General features: G+C 53.9%; 1 protein-coding gene and 2 long non-coding RNA genes across 3 annotated transcripts in view; 1 reads left to right on the top strand and 2 right to left on the bottom strand.

Annotated features, from left to right (window-relative positions):
• TBC1D14 (TBC1 domain family member 14) overlaps window positions 1–12,540 on the bottom strand; it is a 107,834-nt gene that overhangs the window by 66,588 nt on the left and 28,706 nt on the right. The window lies entirely within an intron of this gene.
• On the top strand, window positions 4,931–7,417 carry LOC115299526. The gene is made up of 2 exons (XR_003912215.1): window positions 4,931–5,383; window positions 6,196–7,417. It is a non-coding gene; the product is annotated as an uncharacterized LOC115299526 (long non-coding RNA).
• Window positions 6,014–9,415, bottom strand: LOC115299519. Its single transcript, XR_003912212.1, has 3 exons — window positions 9,328–9,415; window positions 7,930–8,140; window positions 6,014–7,393 (listed from the first exon to the last, which is right to left on the bottom strand). It is a non-coding gene; the product is annotated as an uncharacterized LOC115299519 (long non-coding RNA).

Here is a 12,540-nt window from a genome sequence, read left to right as displayed (position 1 = left end):
CAGGACGCCTCGGGGCGTCATTAAGCCTCACTCAATCGTGTGCCAACATTAGCCCATGGTAGAAAGTCCTCCGCACACCCCAGCCAGGGCCCCCTAATGATCGGCCCCATTGGTGTGTTTGTGTGTTCACAACTGCACAAGAAACATCTGACTAGGGGGGGCGCCTGAGTGGCTCAGTCAGTTGAGCATCTGACTTTGGCTCAGATTATGATCTCACGTTCGTGGGTTCGAGCCCCACGTCGTGCTCTGTGCTGACAGCTCAGAGCCTGGAGCCTGCTTCGGATTCTGTGCCTCCTTCTCTCTCTGCCACTCGCCTGCTCATGCTCTGTCTCTGTCTGTCTGAAAAATAAATAAAACATTAAAAAAAAACCTCAAACGAGGGGCACCTGGGGGGCTCAGTTGGCTAAACAGCTAAGCATCTGACTTCGGCTCAGGTCATGATCTCACAGTTTGCGAGTTCAAGCCCTGCATCTGGCTCTGTGCTGGCAGCTCGGAACCTGAAATCTACTTCTGATTCTGTGTCTCTCTCTCTCAGCCCCTCCCCCGCTCATGCTCTATCCCTTTCTCTCAAAAATAAACGCTAAAAAAATTTTTTTAAAGCCCAAATGAGCATGTGTTACTTTTGCAATCAAAAAGACAAGAGAAGACAGACAATGGAGTCTGAGCGACAACGTGGCCCAGGAATGGCGCCGAGCGCCTAGTCTGCCAGGCACGGGGACCGGCCGCAGCGCCCCTGGTGGCGGGATGCGGGCTCACGAGGCCGCGCTAGAGCGGCTCCCACAGCGGGCGCCAGCACCGGACTGGAGTCAGCATGGCCTGGGAACCGGGTAGAATCACAGTGCTGAGCCCCCCAACCCCTGCCCCAACTGAATCACGCTCCGGGGTGACGCCCGGCGAGCCCTGTTGGAGAAGGACTGTTGGGCCTACACTTACACACTTAAGATTCCTGCCGTCTTGCTGGAAACTTGCTGTCGATTCCTCCCTACCCAAGGGGTCGGGTCCGGCTCGGGGTCACTGACCGCTCCTCCAGCTGCCACAGGGGCTCCCCTTCCTCCCTTCCCGTTCGGGTGCCGGCGTCCCCCCACACCCTTCCCCACCTGCACTGCTCTGGCTTTACCCACTGTGCCTTAGGAAAAAAAATCCAAAAATATCTGTATTTTAAAAACCTACAAAGAAATATCTATATTTTAAAAACTTAGGTCCAAATGGCCTGGTGAATCCTTCCGAATATTGAAGAAGAAATACACAAACTCTTTCAGAGAACAAAGCTTTTATTCCACCCCCAATGCTCGAAGGGAATGTATTAACTAGGTCATTCAGTGAACACACTTATGAGCATGATTAGCCCCCCCAAATGTATTCAACTAGGACTTTCTGATGCCCCTACAAGGAATAATTGATATAAAGAGTGTGTGTGTTTGTGTGTTCAAAAAATTCCCTCATGAAGGCAATTTTTTTTAAGTTTATTTATTTTGAGACAGAGAGAAAGAACAAGCAGGGGAGGGGCAGAGAGAGGGAGAGAGAGAATCCCAAGCAGGCTCCGTGCTGTCAGCACAAAGCCCGACATGAGGCTCGATCCCATGAACCATGGGATCATGAGCTGAGCCGAAGTCAACAGCTGGACACTTAACCAGCCGAGCCACCCAGGTGCCCCTCTTCCTATTATTTTTAAAAACGCACGCACAGAACAGGTTGAGTGTTTCGGTGCACAGTTGTAGGAGTCATAGCACATCGGTAGGTGCATCCAACCACCGGAGAAAAATCTTACAGAAACTGAGAAACAGAGAGCAGAGCACTCAACCCATTTTACTCATTAAAAAAAAAATTTTTTTATGTCTTTATTTCATTTTGAGAGAGAGACAGAGAGTGAGCAGAGGAAGGGCAGAGAGAGAGGGAGACAGAATCTGAAGCAGCTCCAGGCTCTGAGCTGTCAGCACAGAGCCTGACGCGGGACTCGAACCCACAGACTGTGAGATCATGACCTGAGCCGAAGCCGACAGAGCCACCCAGGCGCCCCAGCCCGTTTTAGAAAGCCAGCACAACCCTGATACCAAAACCTGAGGAAGACAGTAAAAGAAAGGAAAGCTACAGGTCACACTCTAATAAATACAGATATAAAAATCATAAAATATTAGCAAATCAAATCCAGCGACAGATATAAAAGGATGATATGCCATAACCAAGGTGGGGTCTTTCCAGGAATGCTGACTCAGCTTCCCTGACATTAGAAAACTGCAATGCTACTCGCCCCAGACAAAATAAAGGAGAAAACACATAGAATCATCAGCAGATGCAGGGAAACAAGCATTGGATGTAAAATGCAACACGTTCATGTTTTTTTTCCAATCATAAAACCAGGAATAAAAGGCAACTTTCTTAACCTGAGAAAAGGTATCAAATAAAAACATGTCTGACGAGAGGGGTCCTACAGCAAACATCACACTCCACGGGGACGCAGCGAAGCTGTCCCAGAGCCCAGGACCCACAGGAGGCTCGGCCAGCGCCGCTCACCCTCCGGGAGTCCCTGCGGGTCGGAGACAGCAAGAGGGAAGGCCTAAGAACGGGCAGAAGTGAAACGCATCCACACACCACATAATTTTCTACAAAGAAAATCCAAAAGGATCCACAGATTAACTATTAGAACACCTCAATATAGCCAGATCGCAGGATTCAAGTTCAACACACAAAACTAGCTCTTTCCAGCATTTGTAAGATGGTATCTGTAAAACCATCAGAAATGCACATACCTTGGAATAAACTTAATGAAAGAAACACAAGACCTTTACATAAAAAAAAACCCTATAAAACACTATGGAAAAATTAAAGAAAATCAAAATAAATAGAAGCAAATGCCATATTCAGATGTAAGAAGTTTGCATATAGTAAAAAAAAATGATCACCAGGTTCAGGGTAATTGCAAACTAAACTGCAGATTTCGGGGCGCCTGGGTGGCTCAGTCAACCGTCCAACCCCTGATTTCAGCTCAGGTCACAGCCTCACGGTTTGTGAGATGGAGCCCTGAGTCGGGCTCTGTGCTGACAGCTTGCAGCCTGCTTGGGATTCTCTCTCTCCCTCTCTCTGCCCCTCCCCCACCCCTTCTCTCTTCTTTTTCTCAATAAATAAATAAACGTAAAAAACTTTTTTTTCTAACTGCAGATTTTTCTGTGGTAATTGCCAAGCTGATTTTAAAATTTATACAGAAATGAAAAGTATGTTGGAGAGTCAAAATAATCTTTAATTTTTAAATTATTTTTTAAAGTTTATTTATTTTGAGACAGAGACCATGGGAGTTGAGTAGGGGCAGCGAGAGACAGAGAATCCCAAGCAGGCTCCACACAGCACAGAGCCCAACACGGGGCTCAATCTCACAAACCCTGAGATCATGACCTGAGCTGGAACCAGGAGTCAGACGCTTAACAAACAGGGCCACCCAGGCGCCCCGAGTGAAAATAATCTTGAAGACAAAGAGGTAGAGAGCTTACTTACTCTATCAGACACCAAGGCCTATTACATGGCTCTTATTAGTGAGAAATGGAACACACACGGTCACCTGATTTATTTCAAAGGTTCAATGAGAAGAATGATCTTTACAGTAAATAAAATTAATCACTACACCTCATACTACAGAAAATTAATTCTGATGGATCTGGATCTAGTTGGAAATGGCAAAACAAAGCTTCTGGAAGAGAACAAAGAATTTCTTAAACAGATACAAAAGGCATTAACCATTTAAAAAATTCTATACATTAGAATTCATTAAAATTAACTTGTTTGTTAAGAAAAGAAAAAAAAAACATTAAGAGCATACCAAGGTAAGCGACAGCGTAGAATATATTTGTGATACGTCTCATACAGGACGGTTATCCTGAATGCAGTGTGTCTGCGAGTCAGTAAGACAACCGCAGGGGGCGCCAGAGTGGCTCAGTCGGTTGGGCATCTGACTTCAGCTCAGGTCACAATCTCATAGTTCCTGAGTTTGAGTTGGTCTCTGTGCTGACAGCTCAGGGCCTAGAGCCTGGAGCCTGCTTCCGATTCTGTGTCTCCCTCTCCCTCTGCCCCTCCCTCCCTCACACTCTCTTTCTCAGAAATAAACATTTAAAAAACTTAATGACAACAAAGACAACTGCAGGCACTTCACAAAGGAAGATTCCAATCGGTCAGTACATTTGAAAAGATGCACCAAACCCTCCGTCATCAGAAGGTCCGAGCTGAAACCAGAGCCAGTCCCCGGCTGGAGAAGCACGTGGCCGTGGCCATGGCCATGCCCGCCGCAGCCCCCGGGGCCGGGTGCACAGAAACACGGTCATCAGCATCCCCCCCTCATCGTCCCACGTCCCCCAGCAGAGCATGCACAGCAGGGCATCTGTGCAGCCGGAAATGATCCGTAAAGAGAGAGAACCAACGCTGCCCCAAAGGCAGCCCTGGTGAAAGGCCCACAAGGCTGAGTGAAGAAAGCCAGACGAAGTCTGTGCCCTGTGACTCCAGTCATCCAACGGGAGAGGGGGGACAACTAATCTACAGCGACAGAAGTCAGAACAGAAGTCGCCCTTGGGGAGGAAGGTCCCGACAGGGGAGGCGAAGAATGGAGACCTGGGGGGAGGGGGTGCCGGTCACACTCTCTGCAGGGCACACACGTGACACTTGGGTCAACACCAGCTGGGCTCAGACCACGCTCCTAGGGGGCCCTGCTGGCCAGCGGGCCCCTCCCCGCCCCACCCCTCCCATGCTCGCGTCTGGCACAGGGCTGGGGGGTGAGGTTGGCTTATTTCCGCATCACCCCCCCTCCCACTGCCCTGGGGGCGGGGAAGGCGTGTCCTGCTGGCCTTTGTACCCCCAGGGCCTGGCACAGAGCCTGCTGGACAGACTGCAGCAGCACGAGTCAGTCATTAACCGCCCCTGACACGCGCCCGGCTGAGTGCCCTCCCGAGAAGTCACCGGACAACAGGACCCATGCTCGCCTGCGTCACCACGGGCACGGGGTGGCCTCGAGGTCCCCTTCAAACACGCCCCAGCAGTTAAACCCAAAGCAGAAGTGACACGGGGACGCGCCCTCTAACATCAGCTTAGGTTTTCACCAGGAGAGCAAAGGCAGGGTGAAAATCCCGCGTGGCCTAGCAGAGAACGTTACCTGACTGAGGGGACAAATATGAATTTATTTTTAATCTCCAGCTGGGAAGCAAGGGCGAGAAGGGAAGAAGAGCTGCTCGCTGAGCAGGAGCGGTCTGGGCAACCTCGACAGCCGGGAGGCGGGCCCCACGGTCATGTGCTTGGGTCCCAGGAACCTGGAGGAGTAAGACTGACCCGGGACGCACACAGCACGCGTGGGATTCAGGGCCCAGCAGAGCTGGGCTCCAATGCCAGCCTCATGGCACGCAGGCTCCAGGTAAGAAATGAACCCTCTCAGTTTCCCCCTGCAGAGCGGAGTCACCACCCTCACTTCCGGGGCGTGGGACTGTCACACGCACTCACCAATCACACTGAGGGCAGCCGATTCACCACACGGGGCCAAGCATCCTCTCATTTAATCCTACCCTGTTCCTACGGGTATTTTTTTTTTTCATTCAACAAATACACATTGAGCACCAACTATGCACGTTCTGGGTCCTGCATCGAGGACATGGAGTACCATCACCAGTGACCAGACAGGCCCTCATCCGCGAGGGGCTTACGTGTGATTTTCCTTGTCTTACAGACGGGGAAATTCAGAGCCATCACCTTGCCTAAGGTCACCCGGTCAGCTGAAGGGCTTGGATTTGGACTTAAATCCAGACATTTCACTGGTGGTCTTCAATCATAGGCAGACCTACCCAGGGAGCTTTCAACAAAATCCCAGTGCGGGGCGCCTGGGGGGCTCAGGTCATGATCCGGCAGTCCGTGAGTTCCAGCCCCGCATCGGGATCTGTGCTGACAGCTCAGAGCCTGGAGCCTGCTTTGGATTCTGTGTCTCCCTCGCTCGCTCGCTCGCTCGCTCTCTCTCTCTCTCTCTCTCTCTCTCTCTCTCGTCTCTAAAAAAAAAAAACTAACTAAAAACAACTGTAGAAACCCCCCAGTGCCCAAATGTTACCCTAATACGGAAAGTAAAACACCTGTGAGGGTGGGGCCTGGGCACCAATTTCTTCTCTCTGTTTCCTGGACAATTCTATTGTGCAGCAAAAGAGGACTTTGCTCTAGAACTAATAAATGTTTCCATTCCAGGCTATCTTGTTTCTTTAGTGGATGCTTTCATCTACCTGAATTCAAGATCAACTCCTTGCCCTCAGCCTCCGCGAACAATGACTTCCCGTCATTGAGACTCCGCTGTAACTGCTCCAGCAACTGCACTCACCACGGCAAAACCACACAGGGCGACGCCTCCCAGCAGCCTCCAGCCTCCGTCCCCACAGATCCAGGCGGGGGAAGGCTCCTAACCCAGCGGCTGTCTCTCCCTCCGCTGCGGCAAACCCAGGCCACGCTCCAGAAGCCAGCAGATCCCCGCCTTCCCTAATACAGAGCTCAGCACAAAGCAGGCCCTGAACGCCAAAGCAAGCATTAAACAAACAAAACCAAAAACCACCACCCTCCCGTGCGGCTCCAGGGAGAAGAGTCCATGCTGCAGCGTACGCGGGACCGCGCCCGCTCTGCGGCTCTGGCGCCCGTCAGGAACGTGGACTGGCCATCAGCTGGGGATCAGCGGTGACTGCGACCTAGACGCTGTCCTCGAGGGGCTCAGAGTAACAGCAAGACACACCTAGCCAGACGAGACCACAGCAAGGCCACAGGAGAGCAGGCCAGAGAGCGGGCGCCGGGAGGAGGTCCCCTCTGCCCTGGGGATGCCAGGAAGGCTTCAGGGAAGAGGTGTCAGTGTTAAAGACGCGCGGAAATGGGTCAAAGGGACGCAGGGCAGAGGGGAAGGGAGGGGAGCATCTCAGGCAAAGGCAGGGAAGTGGGAGCCAGAGCGCGGGGCTCAGCAGGAGGAGAGGAGAAAACCACAGGCATGGATCTCTTCAGTCTGTCAACTGTGGGACCCAGACGGCAAACTCTCCCATTGACAATGGCCTGAGGCCAGAGCAGTGACAAATTCTAACAGTCCCTCAGCGCTCACAGAGACTGTGGACAAAGAGCTCCCGGGGGGTCACCACCGTCAGCTCAGAGCTGAGCAGGGGTGGGGAGGGCGGTCAAGGAAACTGGAGACACTTCTGGGACTGTGTCCCCGGAAATCACGGGAGTAGCAGAAACCGCACGCTGACATGCACACAGGTAATTTTACCGTCCAAAAGCAGCAACAAAATCACTTCTTTGTTGTTGGACGAGTAAATGATTCACAGATGGAACACCGCAAAGACAGCACTGACTGTATGCAGGTTTCTCCTTAGACGGGGAAATGTCTCCTCTGAGTAAAAGGCAGCCTACCAAGCTTTGAAAATAAAAATGGCACACATTTTCAGGTTTAAAATTCATAAAAAGTCGGTTAAGCATCTGACTCTTGATTTCGGCTCGGGTCGTGATCCCAGGGTTGTGGGCTCGAGCCCCATGTCGGGCTCCGTGCTGGGTATGGGGCCTGCTTGGGATTCTCTCCCTCCCTCTGTCCGTCCCCCCGACCCCATGCTCGTGTGTGCACCTCTCTCCGTCTCTCTCACTAAGAGTATAATAAATATTTTTAAAAAGATTCTCTCTCTCACTCTGCGGCTCCCCCAACTCGTGCTCGCTCTAAACTTAAATCACATGCACAAAAAACCCCAAAAGTCTCCCCGGAGAACGTTCGACCTCTGCAGACACCACGGGCTGCATGCGTGAACCCCACGCAGCTGTGTGACCAGATGTGGGAGATCAGACTGCTGGGGATGAGTCTTCTCCCATCTCAAAAACAGTAATAAAATCAAAAAGGGAAACTTATGAAAGTATACCACAGATTTATGACTTTCTAAAACCTACAATCTACCTATCACTCACTTCAGATTATTCACTGAACAGCTACTCAGTGTCTACACTGGCTAGGAAAACAAGGAACAAGATATGATCCTGGCCTTCCAGAAGCTCATGGTCATGGGGGTGGGGAGAGCTGTTCAGCAGTCCAGGGGTCATGGGATCCAAATGAAGGCCCTGGAAGGGGCTGTGGTGATCAGAGAAGGCTTCCCGGAGGAGGTGTCCCTTAAGCAGAATCCTAAAGGACAAACAGGACTTGTCAGGCAGGGGGAGCGGAAGGGCAGAGACGCAGAGACAAGACAAGCTGGTAGAGAACTCCAAGTGTGGCTGCAGCACGAAATGGGAACTGGATGTCCGACAAGTGGGCAGGGGCAGACCCGGCATGTTCCCTGTGCCACGCCAAGCAGTCTGGGTGGCAAGTGGTGGGAACTACCGTTAATGAAGGCAAGGGTTTATTCAACTCCTCCACTCCGGGCATTTAATCCTCACGAAGAAGGAGGGGAAGGCGGTCAGGAAACTGATCCTGAAAAACAGCCGAGGCTCCCAGCTACTGGCCACCCCCACCTCCTCACCTCCCTGGGCACCGGCCCCAACTCCCAACCTGCCTCTCAGGTAGATTTGGCCGCATGACCACACATGACCAGGGGAGTGATGTCCGCCTGGCCCGGGCCCCGCCCCCGCCACGCCCCTGCCCTGCCCCATACCAGGCTGTCCCCCTTCTTTGACCTGATGCAGAAGAGCCCCCGCAAGCCGGCAAGACCTTGGGAGAGCAGGTGCTGGAAATGAACTTCGCTGGGCCCCGGCCTCTGCACAGACCTCAGGGCTGTTCCCACAAGTCAATATGCGCTCCGGGGTCTTCCCCACCAACTCTGACCCCCATCCAACCCCTTATGCTTCCAAAAGGAGCTGTTCAAAGGAACTTCTAAAAGGAAGAACGCCTGCCCGTCCCAGGGGGCAAGGACAAGGGCTGACCCAGGACACTTGTGTCCTCATCCACCCGGCCTCCCTCGGGCTGCTTCATCCCCAGGCCAGGCTCCCTCCCCCTGCCGGCTGGGGCGCAGGCCACACCACCCGGACCTCTTTCCCCGGATCTCCTCTCCAGGTGAGGAATGTGTGTCACACCCAAATCTGGAAGCTAAAGGAAACCCGGACCTAAATCCAAACCCTTGCCTTCGAGCTCCCACGAGCGTTTAGCCTTCCTGTAACGCTGGGCACACAGAGCCCAGAGGAGGAACAGCTCTGGCTAGAAGCAAGGGGAACTTCTAAGGGAAATGGGTCGTGTCGGGCCTCCAACAGGAATGAGGCAAATCTGGATGACTCATCACTCGTCCCTTTACAGGGACCCTGAGATAAACCGCAACTACTCACAACAAAGAATCAGCAAAACTGCAAACAAAACAAGTCTCGGTTACAAACTCAGCTCACTTGACATCAACAGGAACTAGCGGGTGTGATGCGGCAACCCAGTGAGATGTGCGCACACAAAGTACCGAAGGCATCACAGAGTTCAGTGTCGCCTGTGCCGAACGCTCAGGGTCCTCACCAACAAAATAAGTACATGGACGTCGCAGAATAGGCACTGAAGGGTAGAAAACAGAACAAAATAGCTCTAACTCTTCTGTTATTCCACAAACATTTTTTTAATGTTTATTTATTATTGAGGCAGAGAGAAACTGAGCATGAGCGGGGGAGGGCCAGAGAGAGAGGGAGACACAGAATCAGAAGCAGGCTCCAGGCTCTGGGCTGTCAGCACAGAGCCCGACACAGGGCTTGAACCCACAGACCACAAGATCATGACCTGAGTCAAAGTTGGACGCTTAACCAACAGAGCCCCCCAGGCACCCCTCCATGAACATTTTTAAAGCAGGGCAGATTTTATACCCACCCAGGCAAAGGGAAATCGATTTGTGAGCAGAAAGGAGCTGGTGGCTGACGAGGGGCCTTGCAGGAACGAGGTTGCCTGTGGGTTTCTCCCAACCCCGCAAACCCCTATGCTCCCACGTAGTGGCCTGCATTTCTTATGGAGTCACCCTTCCCGGGCTGACCATAACCTCACCAAGGGCAGAAGGCAGGCCGACTGGCAGCAGAATCTGGGAGTTCCCACAGGGACCAGTGTTTGACTTCCCAATAGCGCCAGGACGCCGAGGGTGTTCCGTGAACTGAGTCCACTGAGTCCTGCACATACACCTTCTCCTCTCCCCCACCCCTCAAACCACCTTGCCTGCAAATGTGAAGTCTCCATGGACCGCAGCACCTCCCAGAAGCCAGGCAGAAACACTAGAGACACCAGTGTCGCCCGCAAGGTTTATCAGGAACTCGATCCGGTTCCTCAACAGGACAAACATACAGATGTGCAGGCAGAAGTCCTTGCCCCTGACACTCGTGGTCGCCGGTGAGGGTGCCCGCCCTTCCCCAAGATGAACGGGACTTTCGATGTCCACACCCAAAAAAAGTGGCTGAACTTTAAAGGTGTCCTTCCTCAGCGGTGCCAGCGTGGCTCAGTGGGTTAAGCATCGGCTCTTGATCTCAGCTCAGGTCTGGATCTCACGGTTGTGAGTTCAAGCCCCGAGTCAGGCTCCACGCTGGGCTGAAATCCTTCAAGATTTCTTTTCGTGGGTACAGAGACAGTTCTCATCTCATCCAAGGGAAGGAAAACAGACCATCAGGCCCACTGGGACACAGAACATCTTCCCGTCCCTTGAGTTCAATGTCTAGAGGAGGGTGGGCTGTATTGCGGGAAAGTGATGTGGCGGGCTCTTACTCAAGTCTGCGGTGACACACAGGAAGACAATCCTGTTCGCCCCCGGGCCTGATGAAACCCTTGGTGTCTAGGTTCTCCCCGTTTCCGCTGCCCCTCTCCCGGGCAAGCTGGCCCTTACTAGCACACACTCATTCACGCGATAGAAGCCCTCGTGAACTCTAGTGAGGCCGCAGCGCTGACCAAGGAGCCAAGGGCTGCACGCACTCTGTGCTGGAGATGAGGGTGCAGGAAAATAAAGCAACGTGCCCGGCCACCCAGCTCGAGGGCACAACAGGTATTCACATCTCCGGCTCTGCGACTGGACTCTCTGAATGCCAAGGTCCCTGTCCCCACGACAGAGCACGCCGTGCGGCCCCGTCCCTGTGCCGGTGAATCTCCCCACGGACAAGGGTGCACTGGCGCTCAGAGGCCTCGCGTGAGATTCTCAACACTGCACACGGTGGCCGTCGCCCCCAGTCCAGAGGAGACAGCTGGCTGGTCCTCCCCCCAGGCCCGCCTACTGGCCGGCCGCCCTGCGTCGGCTTCCTCCCTCCCCCAGGACCCGACCAATGGTTCTTTCTGCAGCCTTCCTTTGGTTCCATAAGCTTCGCTTCTGATTCACTTGTTTCCCAACCACCATGTGCTGCTTTTACACGTCAACCAGAACAAAGGCTAAAAATAAAGTCGCAGATTGTTACCTAGACTATCCAGACACGCTGAGCAACAGAACTTCCCACAATAATGGAAAAGCACAGGTGGCACCTGGGTGGCTCAGTCGGTTAAGCGGCCGACTTCGGCTCAGGTCAGGATCTCACAGTTTGTGGGTACGAGTCCCACGTCGGGCTCTGTGCTCACAGGTCAGAGCCTGGAGCCTGCTTCGGATTCTGTCTCCCCCTCTCTCTGCCCCTCCCACTCATGCTCTGTCTCTCTCCCTCTCAAAAATAAACATTGAAAAATTAAAAAAAAAACACACACTGGCGGGAGCTGCGGGACCCAGCAGGCCGCTCCTGCCCCTCTGGGGCTCCAGCAGGTGCTCACAGGATATGTGCACCCCAGCAGGGGGTCACCGAGCCTGGGAGAGGGAGGCAGGGCTGCAGGCAAAAGAGGCACTGATTCACTGATTCAGGAAGGTTCTTCCTGCTGAAGAACACCCACCCAAACCTCCAGGTCCCCAGTAACCCAGGGGAGGGGGTGGCAGGGCACAACGGTAACCGTGGTGACATCAGCACGTCCAGGCCTATACTGGCGCACGCTCCCCGCTAAGTGGCCCCGGCCCTGGGCGGGGAAGGTGGTGGGCTGGTGCTGGTGCGGAATGCTGCTGACCGCAAGGAACACTGGGAGCGGCCGGCTGGAGCGATGACGGCCCCGGGGAAGGCCAAGGACGGAGGGGGAAGTGGCGCCCCACGCCCGGCACGAGGCGGTCCACCTTCCTCTTAGACACTTCCTCTCCTGCTGTCTGGGGCTGGGCCTCTGCAGGGGGCCATGTGGGGCTGCATGCCCGCCAAGGCCCGGTGCCCAGAGCAGGGCCCCCGGTGCTGACCTGTCCCCCAGAGCGAGGTGCTGTTCATGAACGCGACTCTCCCTGCCCCAGCGCCTGTCCCCCCAAAGCAGTGCCCCCGTCACAACAACGCCCCTGGGATAGAACTGCCGTCTCCCCTCACCCACCCAGCATGGGGGGAGCACGTGGCCTCCTTTCCTCCACCTTCCCTGGCAGCTGGAACCGTGTGACTGCCCGCCGTCAGACAGGCCAGGGCAGGTGGGAAGTGGTGGGGACCCCCCACGCCCCATTGCCAGAGGCCGAGGGACCTGAGCCCACTCACCCGCACGGTGAAGGTACCCCCACCCCCTCGAGCCTGGGCGCTCCCGTCTTGCCCTCCAATCCCTCCAACCTCCGAGGT

Source organism: Suricata suricatta, chromosome 1 (genome assembly GCF_006229205.1).
Source record: "Suricata suricatta isolate VVHF042 chromosome 1, meerkat_22Aug2017_6uvM2_HiC, whole genome shotgun sequence".
NCBI lineage: Eukaryota > Metazoa > Chordata > Mammalia > Carnivora > Herpestidae > Suricata > Suricata suricatta.
This window is presented reverse-complemented; position numbering and strand designations above follow the sequence as displayed.